A 25,949-nucleotide genomic window follows, 5' to 3' on the forward strand; every position below is an offset into this window, starting at 1 on the left:
CTGATATTTCCTAGCCCTGCTTATCTTCTGCTACGGTATCCCCCTAAGATGTTCTCTACCCTCTTCCTGAGAGATTCAAACACCACTGATTCCTTCAGACTTGTTCACAAAAGATTAGGTCACCCATCCAAGCAGCAGAGCCTTTTTAGCTCCTGTGATGTGGGTGGCTGGTTACACAGATGGAATGCTCACATCAGAACAGTGGATGTTTGAAGGAGTACTCACCATGAACAGTTTGTGAAAAGTCCCTAGACTCAATATGTTTGTTAAAACAATTTGTCGAACAGTTATAAGGAACAACTTCAGGAAATCCGTATTAGTATGCAGATACTTCACAGACAGTAAAAAAGGACAAATCCACTGAATAAATTGTTTTCAATGAATAATTTAACCAATTCTAGGCAATATACCACTGTGACCTTCACTTATGAAGAGAGATAAACCTCTCTTTTATTTTGAACAAGAATAGCATATTTTTCATGTCTGTAAAGTAATTTGACATATAATTTTTCTGTTTCTTTGCTATGTGAATTTATGACTAAATTTCCTGATTTTTTCCCCTCTTCCATATGGGTATACAGATGTAATATCCAGCTCGTAATATCAATTTATAACATATTAACATAGGCTTTCAGACTCTGAAAATATTTTTTCCACTCTTTTTAAAACAGCTTTTTTCCTCACCTACTAAGATGAAGAACAATTTCAGATTGTCTAGTTCCATTTAGCATAGCAAATCGTTTTCATTTCTCATTATCGGTAGGCAATTATTTTGCTATGCCTCTCTCCTCAGTATTAATTTATTTTATATGGAAGAGGGGGAACACCAGAGTATTTTCAGTCCTAATGGATTGCTAAATCTACACTGCATCTGGAATATTGGATAGTCTCTAATTGCCACGTATTTCTATAAATTAAAGGAAGGAGATCAAATTCTTTTTGTTTTGTTTTTGTTACAAGCACAGTGAAATGCATCTACTTTCCCAGAAACGTTATGCTAATATTGGATTAATCATTTCTAAAATTTAAGCAACATTAACACCATTTTGTATTTATATGGCTCCTTGGAAGCCTTCAAGATAAAAATATACTTCAGAAACTTCTACAGGTACAGACATCACTTCAGTCGGCCCCTGCAAGCACAGTTGGGCCATATGAGGAAAGATTTGTCAAAACAAAGCAAAATAAATGTATTGAAAAATAGCATATCCTACTGCAACTAGAGGGAGAATTTAGGGTGCCAGAATGTAATTGCTCAAAGTGGAATTTCATGGGATATTTTGAGTCCATTTTCTCCAAAATGACCAGGAGTGTCAGGACCTCCATTTTATGACTTAGGGCAGGGGTCGGCAACCTCTGGCACGCGGCTCGCCAGGGTAAGCACCCTGGTGGTCCGGGCCAGTTTGTTTACTTGCCGCGTCCGCAGGTTTGGCCATTGTGGCTCCCACTGGCCGCGGTTTGCTGCTCCAGGCCAATGGGGGCGGCGGGAAGCCATGGCCAGCACATCCTTCGGCCCGCGCCACTTCCCGCTTACCCTAGCGAGCCGCGTGCCAAAGGTTGCCGACCCCTGACTTTTAGGGCATGTCTTCACTTCAGAGTTAACTCAGGTGATCAGCATTTAAGTTCACCTAGCTCTGGTGAGAATAATACCTGAAGACACCAGAACAATATCTGTTTGTTAAGTAACTGCACCTGTATCCTTTTCTCTGTGATCCACTTCAGGAGTTCCCAGTTAGGTGCCAGATCTCCAGCTCTCACCTGTGCCTGGTCAGAACCCTTGTCCTACTTCCTTCTGACCAGAGGGCTTTAAGGCTATGCAGATCCCTGCCTTTCACTGTGATATCCACAGCAAGCAGGCTGTCTAATAGCCAGTGCCTGTGCATTGCTGTCTCTCCATGGACTATGAATAGTGTATTGCCAGCAGTAACCAATTACTATGTAGCTTCTTCTAAGCAAGCACATTTTTTTCTTGAGGGAGAAGCTTTAGAGAAAACACTAAACCATAGCAGGAGTCATCCATCAATCTTATGGGGCCCTAGTAGGGCAAAGTCTTTCCAAACCTTCCACCAGGGTAGGGGCCCCCATTGGACAGAGGGTCGTTCTGTATGCTGGATCAGAAAGAATCATGAGTCAGTTCAGGCTTATCCTTTAATACCAAAAGCCCTTTCATTTTTTCCTAGTCTCTGAAAAATTCAGCCTGAACCAGTATATGCAAACCACTCCAGAGGTTGGACCTCTTTAGAGTTCTTTAAGTTTAGTGGGTATGTCTACACTGCAGTAAAAGAATGGCAACACTGGCTAGGTCAGCTGACTTGGGCTAGTGGGGCTCAGGCTGAGGGGGCTATGAAATTTCAGTGTAGATTTTCAGGCTCAGGCTGGAGCCTGGGCTTGGAGATCCTCTCCCCTTCCTCCTCCCATTTTCCCTCCCCCGTGAGGGTCACTGAAATTTTATAGTCCCACAGGCCTGAGTCAGATGACCTGGGCTCTGAAAATCAGTGCTATGGGTTTTTCATAGTAGCATGGACATATCCAGTGACTCACCTTAATCACCCCCCTACCCACAGTTTTTTTAGTTCCTGGAGAAACTGTGGTAACTTCCCTTATGGAGTAGAAAACAATGATCCATAAACCATTCATAAATGTAATACAGTAGTCCCCAAAGCTATTGAATGAGTTTGCAAAATCTGTCTCAGAGGCTGCTATCCTCCCTCTGTTGCTGTTACCAAATGGAAGGCAGGAAGAACAGATGTACCTAAGAACTTTCAGTGGTACTTCCTGAGGCTGTGGTCCTTCTGTACAGGAGTAGTTGTTCACTTTGGGGACTGTCATCTGAGATGCCAAGAACTACCCACTCACCTAGCCAGCACAATAACTCCATTGTGGAAAAATCAGGAAATGAACTCGGACCTCCTGAGTGCCAGTCATCCTTCCTTGGAGGTCTCCTATCCAAGTACTGACCAGTTCTGACTTTGCTTAGGTTGAGTTTGATAACCCTGTGTTATACCTATGAAGCTATGGAACTGTAACCACAGTGTTAAGTGGAATTTTTGAGAGGCTACTATGTAAGCTCTTGGGCTAGAGATCACTTCATATGCTGAAGTGTGTGAGATCGGTTAAAATGTTCTACATGGAATTTGTCAGTCAGCCAACAAGCAAAGTGTGACTGTGTGGCCCTCTCTGAATTGTTTTATGCTTACCTACCAGCGTTCATTTACTCCAGTTGATTTTTCTATTTGTTCAATAAAGGCACTATACTTTTCACAAAGGTTGCAAACTAATTCCCTTTGGGTTCCTGTGCCTTAATGAGAACTTCAAGTTCAATATCAGTGGCTTGCAGCAGTTTGCTCATCTTGTTAAATCTTTCTAACATCCAATTCCATATGTCAGCAAGTGGGGGATACGATGTTTCCATCAAATCCATATAGAAAGAATTAGTCATCTCAAGATTAACTTTATCTAACTGATCTGGATCACTTGCAGGTAACTTGAGCGTTCTCTTGTATACGACTGTAGTCACCTTACAATATTGTGTTAACATAGTAAAAAGCAGACATCCTGGAATTGAAGAATTGTTTGTCTCACATTCAAGCATGCTGGAAGTATTTCAGAGCTGTGTGTGCACATACAGAGCAATCAGCACTTCTCCAGGTGGGAATGAAAAATAATTATTAAGGGCATCTTTCACTGGGTACATTTTTATGTAAGTGGTACACTTTCAGAAGTAAATTAAATACAGGTAATTCATGGTATCACTGGGGCAGACATAAGTTACTGGGCTATATCTGGGTATTAAACCTCCTTTAAAATAAAACAATAGAATATGACTTGGGGGGGGGGGGGAGGTTGTTACTTTTATTGTAATCTTTCATTTAGTGTGAAATGGAGACCAGGACAACAGGATTGGGACTGAAAGAGTTAATCTTTTATGTTCCTTATACAGGCTGGGCCAACTATTGATTTGTGCTGAGTGACTTGGTTTGAAGTGAAGTGATAAGTCATTCATTATTCCAGAGCCCAAATCAATTGTGGACCAAAGAAGGTGCCATTTAAGACTTAAAAGATGAGAAATTGCTTATAAATCTAATAAAACTGCACATGGATTGAGGAGTTGAAACCAGTTTACATTTATGATGTTAAAATAGGTGAGGTAATAAAAGGCAGATTTAATTGGCCCTTACTAACTGGGACAAACTCTTAGGTTTAGATTACAGCCTCTGAGAAAAGAAAACCCTTTTCGTAATGCCAAGGCAAGTCAGGGGATTTGGATGCCTGTTTTATTCAGGAGGGCTTGCTGAAAGTTTCAGGCAGCATCCTGAGGGGAGCTAGATTGTAGGCTTTTTGTCACAGGGACTATCTGTATTTATGCAGCACTTAGCGCAAGTAGCCCTGACTGGTGCTACCACAGTGGGGGTGGTGCTGCTGCTAATTACTGAATGTCCTGACATCCCCCAGAGAATTGCTCCATATTTTATTTTCTCTTCTTTTGCTGAATTCAAAAACATCCAGCCCAGGTGACTTTGGGGCTCTTTGGTTTTAAGATTACTCTCAAGTTCATGGCACACCTGGCACAGAAGGGGGACGCTTCTGAGGCTACAAGGAGAAAAGTGACAAGGCCCAGTCATACCATCCACTTCTATGAGCAGAGGGAACTAAGACTAAGCACATTGCAGGGCACAGAACACTAGCTTTGAGACAACATTCCCTTGATAACATGGAACCGTCTACAGCAGTGCTCTATGGGTAATGCTGTCTGTGCGTTGGGGTGTGGTAAAAGGGAATGGGGCTTGGAGGGTAACTGATCCCCACAACATCCCAATGCCTGGAAATGCATGAAATTTCCTAGCATAAGATAACACAGAAATAATTAGCATTGTCAATCAAAGAACCTGCATTTGGTGAATAAATTAATCACTTATGCAGAAGCAGATGGCAATAAGGTATTGGCAGCATGACCATAGGGGTCAGTTGGGATTTCAAGCCGTGAAGAGATCTTGGTCCTTCAGGGTGTGACTCAAGACAATTGGAATCTTGGGACATCTACAGCTTTTGGATGTGAAACCTGTTACCTGTTCCACTGCCCTTTCCCCACCATTAGAAAGATGAGGAAACTCCACAGCTTTTGTCTTCTAAGCAAGATGTTCCTGTCTACCAAATGATATGGCCCATAGTTTATTTCTTAATTGTGTATTACTGTGACACTCTGTACATCAAAATAGCACCCTGAAACCCCATATTCACCTCTGTGATATCATTATGGTGCATTTTGTACAACGTATGCCTTGTCAGGTAGCATTTTAGAAGTCTTGATCTGTTCAACTTTACTATCCTGTTGAATTGTGTGTACTATCATTTGTGACAAAGTTCCTCCCCTACCTTGGTGGGTCCTGCGCTTATTGGCGGATTTGCTCGCTTCACAGATTCACCCTGTGGGTCAGGAAACAGTCCAGAGACCTTCCCCTCTGGTAGAAACTATAGTCCAGGTCAATTCCTCCTGTGTTTGATCAGGAGTTGGGAGATATGGGGGGAACCCGGGCCTGCCCTCTACTCCGGGTTCCAGCCCAGGGCCCTATGGACTGCAGCTGTTTAGAGTGCCTCCTGGTACAGTTGCATGACACCTACAACTCCCTGGGCTACTTCCCCATGGCCTCCTCCCAACACCACCTTTGTCGTCACCACCGGACCTTCCTCCTGATGTCTGATAACTCTTGTACTTCTCCGTCCTCCAGCAGTACGCCTACTCACTCTCAGCTTCTTGCACACCTCTTGCTCCCAGTTCCTCACACGCACTTCCTCTCCTCTGGCTCCCCCTGGCTTGACTGGAGTGAGCCCTTTTATAGCATCAGAGGGGCCTTAATTAGAGTCAGGTGCTTAACTGCCTCACCTGACTCTTAGCAGGTTAATTGGAGTCAGGTGGTCTATTAGCCTGGAGCAGCCCCTGCTCTGGTCACTCAGGGAACAGAAAACTACTTATCCAGTGGCCAGTATATCTCCCTTCTGCTACTCTGCTGTTCCCAACTGGTCTTGGTCTATCACACATTGTATGTGAAGTTATGAAGTATTGCTATGTGTTTGTTCTGAAAACTGTGGTTAGTGGGGAATGCCCACAGCTAGCCTTTCAGTGGCAACAAAGGAGCAACTCACTGACAGGATAGATTGACATCTAGATTGGTCAGACAGGCATTGCTGGTCCATCAAGAAGAATCCACTCTCCCAGAGAAGGCATATACACAATAGGGGCTACCTAACCCCCACATCATAGTAAGGACATTTCTAGCACCTGGAGAGAAAGTATGAGTAAGGGTTGATGACATCACCACTTGGCCCCTCTCCTTCCCCATCTCAACCCCTGGAAGATCGTTTGGAAGACAAAGACTTTGAACTGGGGAGATTGGTCCCAGGCTAAAAGGAAATACAGCCTGTGTATTAAGAATAGTGAGCTGCCTGTAACATCTGTTAGGGTGAGAAGAGCTGTTTAACAGATTAAGCAAGATTTGAATCAAAGTTAGAATTTAGACACTGATTCTATTTTTATTTCTTATGTAACCAACTTTGACCTCTGCCCCTAACACTTATTATCACGTAAAAGCTATCTTTCTGTAGTTAATCTGTTTTATATTTTTACCTAAAACAGTGCGTTTTTGGTTGAAGTGCTTAGAAAATCTCAGCTCAGGTTAACAAGGGCTGCGGCACATCCACTACCCTTTGTCGGAGTGGTGAACTAATTAACAAGCTTGCACTATTCAAGGGAGTCTTGAGCAATGTAAGATAGTATATTTCTGGGATGCAAGGCTGGGGTGATTTGCTGGTGCAAATAATAATGAATGCGCTCTAAACCACTGTATAATTCATGAGTGGTTTAGAGCGCATTCATACCATTTAGCAGGGTGAGTCTCCACATGCTCTTGGCTCAGTGATCACTGCACCTGAGGGTTGTCATGGCATAGCATTGTGAAAGACAGCCCAGGCTGGAGAGGAAAGGGGGAACAGTGGTCCCACAGTTCCAAGATGTATTCCGAGAATCCAGTCACAGTTATGAAAGGGCATGCCAGTACAAACATAGCTTAAATAAATCATGCGGCCTGTAAAACTATTGTAAAGGTAGTTATTCATATTTATTGTGAGTAGTTTACCTTAAGGAATTTTGCATTTTTTCTACTCAAATTATTTTCAAATTATTTTGCATTATTCAACTAGCTATGTAGATAGGTGCAAAAATATCTGGTGAATACTTCCCCCCCTCCCCCTCCAGTTGTTGAATAACAGATTTACAGGAAAAGTTCCCTTTAGATTCAGAAAGAGCTGGTTGATGAAACTCTTCTGCAAAAGTTCATATTTGCTTTGTGGCATCATTATCACAAGTGAGTTTATGCTCCTTTTTGGAAGAGCACAGTTAGTTTTTAACATTTGTGGTGTTTCCTAAAGTGTGAGTGCGCACATGTTGAAATCACTTGAATAATTCAAACCTATGCCGAGTGCAATCCCTGCACACATAATAATGCCCAGCTTTCTCTAGCTCTCGTGAACTACAAGCACATAGATAAGTAAATTCAATAAGATGAAGCTCTGAGAATAGCCTCCTTCAGGTAATGGAATCACTACCTAATGTCCTGAGTGTGACACTTCCAATTTTTCAAGACTCTGGTGAATCATACCCTACATTACAAAGCAACAAGAATCTTATCTGAGCAAAACCCCATGCTATTTCCAAATTTCATGTGCACTTCTCTTGGGCTGAAACACTACCAGACAGCTGGTATATTTTTAGTAACATTTTTAAGAAGAGTAGGAATTATGGGGAATAGCAACAATGCCAAGAGAGCTGAAGGTACTGTAAATCCAAGATTTACTTATATAAATGTGGATAAGCATATCTGCAGCTGCTTGGTTTTATTCCTTCATGATAAAAAGACACAGATCAGTCATTTTTGGATTTAGTGTTGTAAGCTGGGATGGATGGGGGAAAAAGAGAGGGAAAGTGTTTGAAGTGTTGTATTCAAGAGGTAGATTGAATTTGTGTACTGTATATTAGAACTTTTAAAAGAGGAATTTTATATGTCCTGTAATATTATAATTGCTTTTTATTTTAGCATAAAGCTTTCAAGTGTTCTGTGATGATTTTCCCATTGCTGTGACTTACACGTAATGCTGGAGTTTGCTTTGACTCTGTACACCATTGCCATTGTTTCCACACTCTCGCAGCATTACTAACCCTGGAAGTGCAATTCACTTTATCATGTTTCTGGGAGTTCACTGGGTAAGGAATGGATAAGCTAATGGTGCCCAAAGCATTCTAACGTCAGTATAATAATGGGCCATTATTAACCATTTAGCAGTATAAAAGTGTATCCATTTTACAGTCCCGTTTTCTTTCAGCAAAAACAAAAACCCCAGTTCCTTCAAAAACAAAATATATGTTATTTCCAAGATAACTGCTATGATGCTTCTTGGGGCACACAGGGCTGTGAGTCACCTTGTTATCACCTGCCTCCAGAGTGAGGGAGTCTTGCCTGTCCTGAGTAGGTGTTAACTCCCTAACAAAATCAGCCTGTCAGCCACTTAAGCACTCTCTGCTGGGCTACACCAGCCCTATCTTTGCCTTTTGGGTTGACAATAGATGCATCCAAGTCCCTTCAAAGCAGTGGTGGGCAACCTGCAGCCCGCGGGCCACATGCAGCCCATCAGGGTAATCTGATTGCAGGCCGCGAGACATTTTGCTGACATTGACCAGCCGCAGGCATGGCCCCCTGCAGCTCTCAGTGACCGCGGTTCGCCGTTCCCGGCCAATGGGAGACGCAGGAAGCGGCAGGCCGCAGGGACAGGCTGGTCGCCACTTCCGGCAGCTCCCATTGGCCAGGAACGGTGAATCATGGCCACTGGGAGCTGCAGGCAGCCATGCCTGCAGATGGTCAATGTAAACACTGTCTCGCGGCTCATCAGCGGATTACCCGCAGGCTGCAGGTTGCCCACCACTGGCCCAAAGCATTCTAAAGTCATTTAATAATTCCCCTTATTTCAGTATAATAATGGGCCTTTAATCATTTACCAGTATAAAAGTGTGCACCTGTGGTATCCAGTCTCAGTTTACTGGATACCCACAGAAATCCCAGATTCTCTGATTCCCAGAGTGCCAGTTTTACCTTAGCTCTCAGCTCCTGATTTGCACACAGCACAAGCTCAATTATAAAACAAAAACATTTACTTAAAGAACAGAGATTCAAATAAAAATCAGTGAGGGATGAAAACAAATGGTTACATATAAAACACCATTACATGCTTTCTAGGGGCTAAATTTCACCTTGTTGTTTTACCTCTTCCTGTTAGTTTTCAACCCAGCTCTTCATTAGCATTTGACTTACAATAGGAGTCTGTTAGCATTCTATTACCTGCAACACACAGTTGTCTCCCATCCCTGTTCTGGAGGAGTTTGTCTCAAGCCACTTTAGCTTTGTGACCTGTTTTGAATTACAGACATTGAGAACATAATTTTCAGCATCTATACATAACTCCTCACATTTTCCATACATGCATCTCACAGTGATTGATGCCTAGAGTGACACAGGCTTTCATTAGAGACCTTGCATGACATTCTTTCAAGTCCAGGGATCTCTGTACCCCTATATACCCATTGCCCTCTGGAAGTTGGCATCCAGAGTTCTTGGATCACAACTGCCTTAGTATGGGACTCTATGAATGCTAGCCAAAAGCATGAGATTAAACACTTGCCAAGCTGCAAAATCCTATGGCATGCTAATTAGAATATATCCGTGTAACTTTACCATGTTGTTATTACATGTGTCTGCATAATGCTGTTTGCTGTTCATTTCTAACATACAACAGCAGAGTACCTAGAGCCTGGTTCTCACTTACACTGCTAAAGCAGTTTAAAGGGACCTTAAAGTGAATATACCTGCAAATAACACTCACTTTAAGGCCACTTTACACTGTCAGAATAGGGTTAAAGTGCCTTAGTGTAAATGAGAATAAGGTCCTCAGTGTCTTGATATGTTTAAAGATCTGAAAACACCCGTCTCTTAAGGCTGGACCACACTAACCCCCCACTTCGAACTAAGATACGCAACTTCAGCTACGTGAATAACGTAGCTGAAGTCGAAGTACCTTAGTTCGAACTTACCGCGGGTCCACACGCGGCAGGCAGGCTCCCCTGTCAACTCCGCGTACTCCTCTCGCGGAGCAGGAGTACCGGCGTCGACGGCGAGGACTTCCGGGATCGATCCCAGAAGATCGATTGCTTACCACCGGACCCGGAGCTAAGTATAGACGTACCCATAGAAAAGCACAACATAACTGACATGTAATTACATACTTATTTAAAGATCAGTTTTTTCCTGGTCTAACTTGCACTAAGATGCAAATAAAGCTATTCCAATTACATGGCAAATAGTTTTGCCTACTCCTATAGGGATCAATTAAGGCTAACTCAGTGGTCCTGAATGGAACCCTGCATTTGTAGTCAGTCAGTGAATGATGAGATTACCAGCAGAAGGTAACAGTACAGATTTTGTGCACTGGAGAGTACCCTAGGGTAACCATTTTGCTTTCTGTCTTTGTCATCGTCTATGCATGAGAGATCTATTTGTGAATTCCTAGAATCGCTCCATACAAACATTGATGGTTTACATATGTAGCTGTCTTTGCTGGGAGCCAGGCTGAAGCTGTCTTCTAGATTTGACAATTTTGGATTATTTATTCCTTTAGAGAAGCAACTGGAAGGTAGTATACAGAAGTCAACAAAAATAGCAAACGGATGCTAAGTGTTCATGGCAGTGGTAACAGTTGCTAAATACAGTACAGCACCTAACATGTATTCTGATAATCAATGATGGGCCATTTACTTTCAGATATTTAGGTGCCTTCTCACTTGCCCCACTCTTCCTGGCAAAGTTCTGACCCTCTATATCAGGGTAGGCAACCTATGGCACGCATGCCAAAGGCGGCATGCGAGCTGATTTTCAGTGGCACTCTCACTGCCCGGGTCCTAGCCACTGGTCTGGAGGGCTCTGCATTTTAATTTAATTTTAAATGAAGCTTCTTAAACATTTTTAAAAACCTTATTTACTTTACATACAGCAATAGTTTAGTTATATATTATAGACATATAGAAAGAGACCTTCTAAAAATGTTAAAATGTATTACTGGCACACGAAACCTTAAATTAGAGTGAATAAATGAAGACTCGGCACACCACTTCTGAAAGGTTGCTGACCCCTGCTATATATGTTTATTGCAGTGGTGACTAAGACCCCCAGTCGTGGACCAAGACCCATTGTGCTCGGTGCTGTACAAACATAGAACAAAGATACAGTCACTGCTCCAAGTTGCTTGAAATCAAAGTAATAAATGCAGGAGCCTGAAGTTAGGCATCTAAATCTATACTAATGCATCCAAATAAAAGTTGCCTTACTATTTGAGGCGACCAAAAGGCATTGCCATCTGAAGCCCTTGAGATGGTAGTCTCAGTGGCTAGTAGCTTTTCCCCTTTCCACCACTTCTTTACCTCCTCCCAGCTTAATTGGCACTGACGGCAGACACTTGTTGGCCACCGTAGCTGAAGGGAAAAAACCAGGAGGAGAATAGAAAATGAATTGTTTCACCCCTAGAAATGGTCTCCGCATGTGAAAGCGGAGGCACATGGAGAAGTTTGCACTGCCTCTGCCATACTGTACCTGTTCTATGGAAAATAAATTATAAATGTGGTGTCCTGTCTCCTGGGCTGTTAGCTGAGCACCTTTTGTCAACTCTAAGGCCTATATTTTCATATCTGGGTGTCCAGGTCTGAAGATGTTGACCTCAAATGCTCACAAATACCCACTGTTAATCTAAATTAGATCTTTATGAAGACTGGAATTATTCACATTTTAATCTGGACAAACTATTTAAATTGAAGTAAAATATAAATGGATTTAGACATAAAGGAAAAATAGAAAAGAGAGAAACAGAAGAGGGACAATGGACACAGGATTATATTCATATTATATATGCATCTGACGAAGTGGGTATTCACCCACGAAAGCTTATGCTCCAATATTTCTGTTAGTCTATAAGGTGCCACAGGACTCCTTGTCACTTTTTACAGGATTATATTGTTACTCATGTGGCAGGGGAAGTGTGTACATAAACATTAGTCTTTTCTAAAGAATATGCCTAAATGTTCTGAAGCAGTCTCCTAAACCTCTGTCTCACAGACACCTCAAACCTACTACACCTCTACCCCGATATAACGCAACCCGATATAACACGAATTCGTATATAATGCGGTAAAGCAGTGCTCCGGGGGGGCGGGGCTGCGCACTCCGGTTGATCAAAGCAAGTTTGATATAATGCGGTTTCACCTATAACGCGGTAAGATTTTTTGGCTCCCAAGGACAGCGTTATATTGGGGTAGAGGTGTATATGAATTTCTATTAATATAATTGGGTTGAATCCCTAAGTTTTGCCTAGTCTTATGTCAGTGGTTCAGACCATTATTATAACAAAACTTTACTTCTGTTAAAGTTGTGGCTTAAATAGAAGTCTAGCTTCAAAGCAATCTTTGTTTTTTACACCCACACTAATAACTAAAAATATCCCTGAAAGTCTTCTGCAAGTGAGTTTCGCACTTTGGAGCTTTCCCAGACACATTTAGTTTGGCTTTCAGATTGGTGAGTCAGTGTTTTCCATCTTTAGCACATTCAATTAATAACAATTGCTTTAATTTTTTGATTTCTGGAACGTGAAAAAAAGTCCTTTTAATCACACAATTTAATAAGCAGTGTAACTTGCAGTAACTTTATATTTTAGTGGCATTTTAACAATACAAACCTAAAACATAAGTTCTGTGGCACACATGAGGAATCTATATAAATGATATACCTGAATTTTGAGCATAGTTATTTAAATACGTGTTAAATGGTCATGATGGGATGAATATTGATCAAAATAAACTTCAGCAATACTATCAAAGATACATTTTAATTCAGTATCAGAGCTTGTTATGATTAATAAATATTTAACAATTTTTCTCCTCACTGGTTTGTTCTGAGTACCCAGGCCATTTTTTTAAGGAAGTTCAGTGAAAAAGATTTTTAAAAGAAACAAAAAGCTATTTATTAATATGGTATCAGCACATTTTATTTAAAAAAAAAATCCACATCCCTCCTCTTTAGAATTCTTTAGTTCTGGAGTACCATTCCTAACTGAAATGTAAAATGAATTTTTGAGAAGTATTCTTTAAATAACATTTTTTCCCAACTAACCCTTTTGTGCTTTCTCCCATGCTGCCCCTTCGACATGGGAGGAGCTCCCTGTAAATATCTGCAAAGCCATTGTGTTGACTTTCTTCAAATCCCTCCTTAAAACTCAGCTCTGTTGTGATACCTGGAAAAAACACCTTGCAATGGTTAGGCAGCTGGTGGGCTGTGATCATTGCTTTTCACGTTAATCAGTATCATTTTGTTATTTCCTTGTTCTTCCCCTGTCAGTAATATCCCCTTATTGTCTGTCATCTTTGGGCTTTTTTGCACAGAGTTGCTAGTGTAGATTCAATTACACTGGTATAAAGGTGGTTATATCAGTATAATTTATTTCTATTAAGGAAATAATGGTGCTAATAGTAACCAACAAAATTGGTCAATTTTTATTGTGCATTTTTAAAGCAGTTTATGTTCAAAGCTGTGAATTTTCTCAAGTAATGCAATTTATAAATATAACTTGCAGCCTGTATAAATTTCTTGCTTGCTGAATATATGCTAGAACCAAAATCTTCAAATATAGGTAAATCGTTAGACACTAACTTTGTATTTAGTAAAGCTGCGTGGGAAACATGCTTTTCTCATCCTGAGAGAGTTTTTGATATTTTAAAATTTTGTCCTATTCTGAATTGGGGTGAAAAGTCAACATCTCAAACTTTCATGAACCAATTATCTGCTTTTTTTTTAATTGGGTCAATTGTTTCATTTCAATAATTTTGAAACGTGTTTTGATTTCAACCTTTCATTTTTTAACCTTTTTTTTAATATGAAACTAAAATTTCAAAATGACATTTTGTTTTGAACTGGGAAATTAAACTTTTCATTGAAAAAATGATGAAATGCAACATTTCAACAACTTCAAAACTTTCCCCCCAAAATATTAATAATAATATATAATATATGGAGATATACCTATCTCACAGAACTGGAAGGGACCCTGAAAGGTCATCAAGTCCAGCCCCCTGCCTTCTCCAGCAGGACCAAGTACTGTTTTTGCCCCAGATCCCTAAGTGGCCCCCTCAAGGATTGAACTCACAACCCAGGGAACTGGGAGATTAGTTGAAACCAACCCTTCCTGTGAACAGTTTTGGTTTCAACAAATCAGCATTTTCTGATGAAAAAACATTTTTAGTTGGAAAATTCCCAACCAGCGATAGTTTTTAGCCAGCCAGTATATGTGAGAGACACGCACAATTTCCATTAACGTCAGCTGGAGCTGTAGGTGCTCAGTACCTCTGTTTTTAAAATTCTGCAATAAAAATAATAGATGATAATACCACTAACTTCTTATTACTGTTTGCCAAACAGATACTTAGGACTGGCAATAATATGCCATTTGAATTAAATCTACAAAATTTTACTTATAGAGCTTTTATGTCTTTAATATATTAAGCAACATAAGACCAACTAACATTCCTTTAAGTAGGGAAAGAAAGGAATCTGCCGAGGCTGACCTGATATTTAAAAGCAAAGCAAATGTCTCCTATACTTAGGAAGCTTATTTGCAAAATTAGAAGAGGTTTAATACGGTGGAGGGAGTATGCTGATTATCGGCATTCTAGTGTAATGATAAAGGTTCAGCGTATTGCTCTGGACACTGTGGTTTGGAAGTACTTGCAGCTAATCAGCTCAATAACAAGGAGATGGATAAAAGAGCACAGGAAAGAAGTGCAAGTGGGGAAAAGCAGGAGAGAGTTGGGCCAGAAGTGATTCTCTGGAAGGAGACACCTCTTCTCTCTTTGCCTTTGGAGAAGGGGAAGTAAAACAGGAAGACGGTGACTGTGCAAATATGTAGAAGGAGGTGGAGTGAAACCTGTAAGGTGGTATTTATTGCAAGAGACGGTCTCTGAGCAGCCTGTGCAAAGCTACGAGGATGAGAGCGGAGGGTGCCCTGTCACACTCCCCATGTCACACAAATCTGGTTCACTTTACTGAGGATGAAAAGAGCCTGGTTGTCACTCATCCAACTGTGCTGTAAATAGGTTCACAGAGGAAACTGGTTTGGACTATGAATATAAATATAGCTGTAGAGAACGATAGGGTTGGAATCATCAAAGGAGCCGAAGGAAGTTAGATGCCAAACTTCCATTGTCATTTGAGTGGGGGCTGGGCATCTAACTCCCTAACTTCTTTCAAAGCCTCCTTTTGAAAATCCCAGCCATAGACCTTACTCAGTGGTCTAATCCATACCCATGCCAGTGCAGGAATGCTCCCTGCTGTATATCTGAGTGCTGTATCCTGAATAATATGGTTTTAAATGTCTCAAAAAATAAGTTTTCTCTCATGCTAACTTTTTACAATTATCCAAATTCTGAAATCACTGGGAGTTTGCCTATTTAAAGAGTGAGTGGAAAAGGAATATGGACAAAGGTTTATGTCCAAACTTTTTACATATGCATGAACCCTATCCCAAATAGAATCTGGGAGAATCTTCTCCCATAGGCTGTAGGGTGGCCATAACCCTTCTCAGAAGGTAATAGCTGGTGGATCTACCCCCACTCATCCTGCTGTCTGTCCCTTCGCTTTCCCACAAACCCTGCTCCACAGGGGTATGGAGGAAGACCCCACAGAGCTGAGGATTTAGGGAGTGTGGACCCCCCATGTAGATTCCTGAAATTCTATGCTCTCAGCCCATGCAGCAGAATGGCATCTGTTCCTCTGCATCTGGATTTCTTTACAGTAACAGAGAAGGTCCAAAATAAAGGTCTGGCAAAAGAGTTTGGCCCAAAATAAAGAACTATCATTCAGAATTTCTTCTAAAGTAAAGGCAAAAATGTTTTTTTGTTTTGTTTTGTTTGTTTTAATACTAAAGGAAGTTTCTTTGCTCCCACATTCGTCAGCCACCTCTATCTCCATAATTGTTCCCCTCCAGGTTGTTCTTTGGATTTAACATATTTAAACACACAGATACCTTATTAATTATTATTATTATTATTTTATATATTTCATATTTTAGGAGCCCCAGTCATGGATCAGAGTCACCTTGTGCTAGACTCTGTTCAAACGTATAACAAAAAGATGGTGTCTGCCCCACTCACAATTTAAGTGGCAGTGTATACATCAATGGAGTTCTACTCTACCATCTTTGCAAAGGCTGCAAAGCATATCATAGCAATTTCTGTGATACTTTCTTGGTTGGTCTGTTTTGTAAGTGATATGGTACTTTTGGGTAGAAGATTTATCTTAACTCAAATGTTGAAAAGTTACAAGGCTGCCATGATTATATGGGTATAAGGGGAGATATCATGCTTTTAATTCCTTTAATCCATTAGCGAATTCCAGTTGTATAAGACAGAGAAATAAAAATAGCCCTTAGTTAAAACCAGGCTTGCCTACACTTATGTCAAATTAAAGGGATTTCTAAAACATTCTCAAGTCCCAGGAAAAATCTCAAAGATACATGATGGAATTAGTTATTCTCTCTGCTGTACTGTGGCTAGTGTATTGCTGCCATGAATAATAACAGCTATGTCAGCCAGCACACCTAAATTAAAAGTGAAAGAGGTTATTCATTCATCGCAAAAATCCATTTTGATGTGAGGAAGAGGGCATTTTGCGATTAGGCCTGTTCTATACTAACTTGGTCTTTTTAAAGTTGTAGGAGGTCCGTGACTGGTGATGTCCTGGGTCACTGAAGCTTTAAATTGTTTCTCTTAAACCATTTTTCATACTTTTGTTTTTGGCTTAACTCTCATAGGCGCTATGGAGGATTTCCTGTGTTGTAGTCTGTGTCATATGATGCTTAAAGGGAAGTGGTGATTCTTATACTTGTATGTACAGTGGTCATCTTTTGCCAACAATTTATTACATTGTGCTATGAGCTTCCACAGCTTTCTTCTTTGCTTAGAATAGGAAATAACTTTGGCATCTGAGATACCAGTAAAGCAACTATTGGCAAATATTTTAAAGGGAAACTACTGTAGATTTTTTTAAACAAAGCTGTCATTTTAATGTACTGCCTTGAGTGGAGTGCGGGTGACTCTACATCAAAGTCTTATGCGGGATACTGTAACTCTCTTTCTCTTTAAATCTGCTCATTATTTCAGGGAATTTTTGAAAGTACCACTCAGAGCTTTTTTCATGGCTGTCAGAACATTCAGTGACATACTGCTGTTTTTGGAGGTTACCTTGTCCTCATCAGTGGAGGGCACTTTACAGACTGCTCCTCTGTTGTCTACTGTCAAGATGTTTCCCATAGTTCTGTGTGTAACATGTAATGTATGGTACTGAAGCAGCTATCCCACATGGATCCTTCATTGTAAAGAGAGACTAAATTAAGAATGAATGGTAATATGGTTGAGGTGAAAGTAAATGTATTAAATTCTGAATTTCTCCTCTTTGTTTTCTGAGTAGGCTGTCACTCCAATAAAAGAGAGGAAGGACAGGTCCGGTGGTTAGGGCACTAGCCTGTGACTTGTGGAGACCTAGGTAAAATTGCCTGTGCTGCCACACACTTCCTGAGTGACCTTGGGCAAGTCTGTCTCCGTTTCCCATTTGTAAAGTGTGGATAGTAGCCCTTCCCTAGCTCACAGGGATGTTGTGAGGAGAAATATGTGAAATATTGTGAGGGATTCAGATACCACCATCCGTGCCTTAGCTCAGGACCTACCCAGTGAAGGATATATCTATCTGAGTTGTATATAGTAGGACACACAAGATAGTTTACTAGACCAGCGGTTCTCAAACTGGGGGTCACCAGGGCTGGCATTAGACTTGCCGGGGCCAAAGCCGATGCCTGAGCCCCACCATCCGGGGCCAAAGCCGAAGCCCAAGGGCTTCAGCCCTGGGTGGCAGGGCTCCAGTTACAGGCACCATGCCTGGGTCTGAAGCTGTTGAGCTTTGGCTTTGGCCCCCCCCCACCCACGGCAGCCGGATTCGAGCAGACTCAACCTTTGGTCCCCACTCCTGGGGTCATGTCGTAATTTTTGTTGTCAGAAGGGGGTCGCGGTGCAATGTAGTTTGAGAATCTCTGTACTAGACTGTCAAGGAATAATCTGGAGCTTTGAGACAAACTTAATTGAATACTTTATATGTCTTTTTAGGAGTCAATGCTAGTTTGAAGGAAACTGGGAAAGCACAGGGATGAGAGTTAAAAGTAAAAGACAGGTCCCAAGGTTCTTCCTTGAGCACTCCAGTAAAAATTGTAGTTGTTTAATGTGTGTGTTCTGCTTCCCTGTGTAATGCAGAAATTGTCAACTTCTGTTAAAAATCTGGATTGAGCAAGCGGATGTCTGCATTATTCATATAGAACCAAACTTCCACCCGGTTTAAGGGAAAGAAGAGCAAACAGGAGGGAGGGAATAGGAAAGGGGAGGTGAGTTATATAATCAGATTTTATAAACTGCTAATATCTGTTTGTTCTAAATGTATGCAATATCTTGTGCAGCAAATCTGTGATGTGGCTAGCTACCTAAATACCTGTGTGTAGTCTGGTAAATCAAATAACCTAATGTGTGAGGAAGCATGGAGCAGATTTTCAGTACCAGTGCAGGAAGAAAAAGTCCTAGTGAAATTAATGTGGCCATTTCAATATGAGGAGAGAGAAGGAAAAAAATTACAATCATGAGAAAGATTCCATTGTCTGATGTAAAAGATGGCGGGAAATCCCATCTATTCTGAGCACAGAAGAAGTGATTAAATGATTAAACCAAGCTGCAATGCATCATCTTTGCACATGTATTTTAATAATCTCCTCATTTTGATTATGAATGTAATTCTAAACAGAACTAGTGAAGAATTTGCCCCACCTTATTCTTGCAATCAGGTTTTCTAAAGGAAACGGTGTTTGTTTCATTAAACTAGTTCAATTCACCACATGTGGGGGTATGATTGTTCACTGGTCCTGATGCATTTATTTTTATTGGTGGCACTTACTGCAGATGGGAGAATGAGTGAGAGTAAATTTTAAACCTATTTGAACTTTTGTGGCCTTATAATTTACTCAGGAAACTGAACTGTTAAAAAGCTTCAGTATGGTTCCTTGCAGCCAGAAGTATTCCCTGTAGCATGCTAAGAGTGTCAACTGTCCCTCAGTTGCCCCCTGAATGAAAAGTGTGGGTTATGCATTCAGGAAAATAAAATTGGTAATCTGGCTAAGGAATTGGAAGAAAGGTCTCTGAGCTTTATTTTGAAGCAGACATAGGATAATGAAAGATGCAAATATCTGGAAGAGGGGAAAGGGAAATAAGGGCAAACTTTATTGCAGAGGTTTACCATCCACTGTGGCTATCATGTGGATCTAAAGAGATTGCAGTGGTGAGATTAAATATTATTTCCACCTCCCAAGATTTTACAAAATATCTTTATAGGGGACGTGGCAAACTAGTTGTGATCAATAGGAATCAATCAGAATCTTAGCTCAAAATGTAAATGAACCTATTTTTGAGGTTTAAAATAGTTAGCTTGATGCTCTTTGGTGGTTTGTGTTCATTTTTGAGCACTTTAGCACCACTTATTTTTGGCCAGAAGCAGAAGTCACCAGACTAACGCAGACTGTTCTCACTGGTATTTCTGATGTGGAGGGGATGTGTGTGCTCTTGCACATGGTAAGGCATGTGACTGACAACATGAGCTAACTAGTCATGGAGATTTTTCAGATCAAACACATTGTCTTTGTTGGATGGCGCTTCTCTTGTCCTGGGTGGGTAGTGGTGCTCTTCTTGGTGGTGGTTGTGCAGCCTGAGTCTTCACAGTGTTTTTCTCTGCCATTGTCGGTTGACTCTTCACTGGAGATGTTAGATTGGGTGAAAATCAGCTATGTGGGCACTGCTGCAGGAGAACTGATAGGAGGTGGGTACGTAACAAAGAGTCTAGGACTTGGGGGAGGCATGAACAGCTGGGTAGGACATCAGGTCAACCCACTTCTCAGTAATAGAATGCCTGGAAGGGTTTGACACAGGGTCTTGTAGATTCTAAAACTCATTCTTTGACTGTAACTAGGAAATATTGGAAGTCTCACAATGTCCTTGTGAGCTTTCCAACATGAAGCCCAGTCCTCTTTTATGCTCCAGAAGGTAGGGTTATTTGGCTCACATTCTTAGGAGATATAACTCTGCTCCACCTTCATTGCCAGCACCCCATGTAGGCGATATAGCTGGAGAAGAAGGGGTGTGGCTGGAATGTGCCTGCACTCTGATAATCCCCAGAAGTCAGAATAGAAATGCAGTTGTATCTCAGAACATATTAGAAGTTACCTTATGTTGTGTCAAGGGACTGGCCTGGTCCTGGGACACCCCAGGTTCAGGCATGGGGTAGAGAGTCATAAATGTGGCTGAAAGTGTTCTTTGTACTTCTCCCTTATTTACCTTTAACACTATAGCTCTGGCATGTCCCAGGATCTGGCCCTTAAACAAGGTCAGATCCTTGGGGTGCTTTTGCAAGGTGAATTTCCGATTTGCCAATCACTAGAATTTATTCAGGATATTGCATCTTGGTATGATGCAGAAATGTGCCAGCAACAATAAATGTTAGTTGACAGTTCTCCCATTTGAACTACATGACTTTATACTTTTAGATGATCAAGAAATAATACGGTAATATTTTGCACCAACATTACAGTAAAATGGCATGCATCCACTGACTTTATTAATAATGAATCAAGATAAATGAATATTGTTGAATTAGTTGTAACTGACTTCAGCAGCAATATCTAAAAGTTTAACTGAGCTCAAGGATGAATTATCAATGCCATTTTTGTGAGCACCTTTAAAAAAGGTGAGAAGTTGTTCTTATGAACAGTTACATAATTCCCTATGGACAAGGTTATATGCTTTTTCCCACTGACCCTCCTAGCTGGGGCAAATCAGTGTTTCTAAAGGGTAAACACACTGCTGGCTGCTCTGTTGCGTATAGTACTGTATTTGTATTCAGTACAAAACCATATTTGTTTGAGATTTCCAAACAAGTACTTCTCAGTCTGACTACATTTCAGAGAGAGATTCCAAATGAAGGACAAGGAATACAAATAGAGCAGGAAGCTTAGTGTGGCTTTCACTATGGTAGCAAATGTAGCATTTTCTATACCCTCAGATTCATTACTCTGCTTTTGTGGTGGTGAATAATTAATATACTAAAATGATGGCTACATTGAGCAGTTTGGAAGGGACTGAGATAGATCTAGGTTTAAAATAAGAGGGGTGTGGAAATTAGGAAACTCTTGGAGTGAGAATGAAAGAATTTTATCTCGCTTTCTTTTCTCCCTGGGCCAGATTTGACCCAAGAACTGTGCTGACTTCTGCCAAACTGGCTTTGTAAGAGCCTCTTACAGCTGAAGGGCTAACTAGTGGGAGGTCACAGAGACAGGAAGCAGCCACAGCCGTCTCTTGTGACAAAAACATGGAGGGTGATGACTGGGTTGGATGTGACTAAAGAAGCAGGGGATGTTGTGATTCAGACCCTGATTCAGCAATCCTGTCCTAAGCAACAAAGCACTTGAGCATGTGCTTAAATGCTTTCCTTAATTGAGGCCTCAGTCTGTGTTCTTAGCAGCGTTTGCAGGTTGGGCTCCCACAGGACACCAAGCACAATCAAAACTTGATTGCAGGTAGTGGAAATCCTGAGGAAGGAAGCGGGAACACTACCTGCCTTTCTTCTGGGTGAAATCTGGAATGCAGGTCCTTAGCTGGTACAAGTAGTAACATTAGTGTAGGGAGGTTTAAATTACACCTGTGACTTGCATATATCCCCCACCTTTTCCATATCATCCTGAGCTCTGCCCACATGCACGTATGTATTTAGACAGGGCATTTTTCATAATGAGTCAAAATAGCATCTCCAAGGTAATTGGAAAAACACCATTACCATTGCTGTCTAAGTGGGATTAGATTTAATGGGAAATCTGGGTTATTGCCATGACAATAACAAGAATTGAAACTTTATTCGTTTGGGGGTAAATTCACAGCTGGTGTAAAATGAATTCTACTTAGTGGAAATCAATTAAGTTGCACCTAAGACTTAACTTTTATTGATTAGAAGTGGGTGAACTATTCAGAGTGAATAATTCGTTTAATGTAGCCCAATTTTTGTTGTTGAATTATCTGTGAATATATTTTGACTTTCAAGACTTTATTATTATTAAATGACAGTTTAGTGTATTGGTTTTACAAGTACCACTCACCATAATTATTTCTTAAAAAATTAATTAGTTAGACTCTCACTAAATCAAATGGCATTGTTTCTGTTCAGTGATTGGATGGACTCCCAAATGCACCATGAGCTTTCAGGATGGTTGCAGCAATGCTTCCATCATGAATATTCATAGACAAGCATATTTGCAGGAGTATTGTCAACATTTTCCATCCCATGAGATTCGGTCAACAAAATGTTTGCAAAATAACCACTTTGGCATTTTGTTTTGTAGTTTGACTATTCAGTTAAGACATTTTAAACAGGAAGGTAGGGATAGGACCTGAATTATTTGTATCTCTCTCTTAGCTAAGTACTTGGAAGCCTATGTTTCTGGAACCAAAGGTAATGATTTCTGTGTCACACATACACACTTTAGCTGTCAGTTATGTATGTGTTTACATATATAGCTATAGATTATAAAGCTGTCATAGAAACACAACTATCCAGTGACAGCTAGATGTTTGGAAGATGAAGCTTTGATAACAATGACAGAAAGATGTCAATAGAAAATTCTGAGTGGTCCCATAAGACTTGTCATACATGTCATTTTAAAATTACAACTTAGGGAAGAAGGATAAAACTTTAATGTACCTTCAGTGCACAGACCTAGATAAAGTTGTTAATTTGTTATTTATAAGTGTGGGTACAGAAGTTTTAAGCTGCATTATAAAGAGAATTTTTCAATTTCTCGGAAAGCAAGATCTGTGTGTTTGTGTGGTTTTTTTTTTTTTTTTTTTTTTAAAGCTGAGAATCTGATACAGAAGTCCTTGTGGTGTGAAATATTGGCAACAAACCCATATGAACTGATCAGAGAGTTCAAGATATGATATGTCACAGCCTGTGTGAAACCTAATTGTTGGTCTCTTTGGACCAAATTTTAGCACTGGTGTTAGTGGGTGCAACTATTTAAAGACCATTAAAGTTAATGGGATTCTAGCCTGCTAACACCAAGACTGTTTGCCCCACCCCTCTCCTTCTTTTCATTCATTGGCCTGTTCTACTCTACAAATATAACCTTATGAGGAGGCCCACTTATTACACGATTGTCCCCTGACCTAGTTAAAATGTTCCAGTTATAGAGTAGATAGTAATGGTGCTGCAACCAATCCAGGGTTTCAGCTGTATTATAACCAGCCCCCTTAATTCTGCTGCATTGATAGGGTAGATGGGTGCAGGGGATCCCTCACATGTTATGGGTTAAACTCAGAAGAATCAGAGATTTGGTAAAGACACGAAAAGCTCAGATGCCCAGCCAAAGCTTATCCAAATGGTCTGAAACATGTAGTTCTACATGTTCAGGGTAGATTTCTTCAAATGTCAAGCTCTTCTGCAAGTTTTATGGTACATTACCATTCTCTCGAGCTCTACAAAGTTTGAATGTATGTATTTTTGACACTGAGCCAGAAAGGGTCAAGCAGCCAGCAGGCTAACTGACCCAAAATCAACCATTAAAGACATATTAGAAGAGTACACAAATGGCAATAAGGGCCATTCCTTATAAATTGCTAACAAAGCCATGTTAGATAGACTAGAGCTTTGAGATGTAAGCCTGTATTGTTAGAGAATTAGAGGTTGGATTGCTTTAAGGGAGCTGTGTTTTTCTGGGTAACCAGTAAGGTATTTTTTAAGCTGTTTTGTTGCTGGTGTGGTGAATCTAATTATTAGTTTTGGGGGATCATCTGCCCTATTCTTTGTAGTTTGCTCTAACTGAGTAATTTCAGTGTGCCCCCTCCAGGCAACAATGGTCACAGTCTTATTTCCATTTTTACTTTAGTTTTCACCTAACATCATATTTTTGACATTGATTGTCTCACAATCAAACCGCAATGGCTGCAATTCAGACTAGGATGACCAGATGTCCCGATTTTGTAGGGACAGTCCCGATTTGTGGGTCTTTTTCTTATATAGGCTCCTATTACCCCCCCACCTCCGTCCCGATTTTTCACATTTGCAGTCCGGTCACCCTAATTCAGACACATACAAGGTTTTATCATAAATGTTTATATGCTGGTAATGTACCTCCCAAGTATCATTCACATGATATGATCCTTGTGTATTTGCCCCAGTCTTTGTTCAGGGAGGAAACAGGGGCTTCCCTGCAATTTGTGCTTCCAGCTGGAGGGGCTGCTGAACCAAATCCATCTCTCTTCCTCCTTCCATCTCACTGCTGCTCCTGCTGATTCTCACTGTGCTGCTTAGTGTATCACAGAGAGGTTGGTAGTGGGGAGGAGAGGGAGAACAGGAAAGGAGGAGAACACAATCAGTTACCTCATCAGTGGCAGTTACCAGCACATCTCTCACCTTAGAGAGAACAATGCGGGGAATGTGTATGAGGGTTTGAGAGTTTCTCCACAGGTTATCAATATAGGAAGAGGAAAAACTGTTCTAGACTGTGGCTTTGACACCTGGTAATGTCCCACACAAGGAAATGCAACAGGCTATATCGAGACATGGTGCATGCAGAGTGATGCCTGAGTAAGGTGTAATCAAGGTTTGTTTGGTGGACCTTCTGTGTTGCTTGATTGGCTGCCTCTGTGTCCAATACCAAACCAAGGACATTACAGAGACAAGACAACCTGTGTATGTGTGTGTATTCCCACAGGTATAAAAGTAGGATATGTTGTGTACTGCTACCCAAGTGAAGTCTCATCCAGCTATGGCACTCCATTGAGAGCCCAAGTCAGACTGATAGAAGAATGGCGAGACAGGCTAAAGAACATGACTAATGGGGTTGCACTTATTGTTAGACACCTACGGGGTTACATTACCCTCTAGTGACAGACTGGATACTTAGGTAACTTCAGTGCTAAAGCACTTTTCAGGATGACAATACTACATTAATTGGATCTATAAAACATTCCAAACAGAGGGGCTGGGGTGTTACAAAATAATGACAAGATGTAGGAATTTAAATTAATGGAGATATCCCATCTCCTAGAACTGGAAGGGACCTTGAAAGGTCATCGAGTCCAGCCCCCTGCCTTCACTAGCAGGACCAAGTACTGATTTTGCCCCAGATCCCTAAGTGGCCCCCTCAAGGATTGAACTCACAACCCTGGGTTTAGCAGGCCAATGCTCAAACCACTGAGCTATCCCTCTCCCAGGAAGTCTTTCAGATGTGGGTTTAACCCTGAAAAGTGACTGAAAATGCTATCATGGGGTCTCATGTTTGTCTTTTAATGACTTCCAGATATAAATTAGAATTAAAAATATGTTTTTTCTAACTGCCAACACCACAAATTGAACTTGGGCTCTGAGAAATCATGCTGAGTTTTTTCTTTGCAGATTTCACCACCATTAATAAATATTTATTATTGGAGATGATGCATGAGAAGGAAAGAACTCTGACTCTCAGAGCACAAGCTGAGTTTGCCATGCTGGGAGTTAGGAAACTAGCCTCTCTTTACTTGAAAACTGAGCACAACGGGTCAGGACCTCCTTGACAGACCAGAAGCATAGAATACCATGATGAGATTTGTATAGTAACGTTTTAGGGGGAAACTACACTTTCAAGTTGCCTCTGAAGCTAAACTGTTTTTTCCACTATCAGTCTGATTATATCAAAATTTGACACGT

Source organism: Chrysemys picta, chromosome 1 (assembly GCF_011386835.1).
Source record: "Chrysemys picta bellii isolate R12L10 chromosome 1, ASM1138683v2, whole genome shotgun sequence".
Taxonomy (NCBI): Eukaryota; Metazoa; Chordata; order Testudines; family Emydidae; genus Chrysemys; species Chrysemys picta.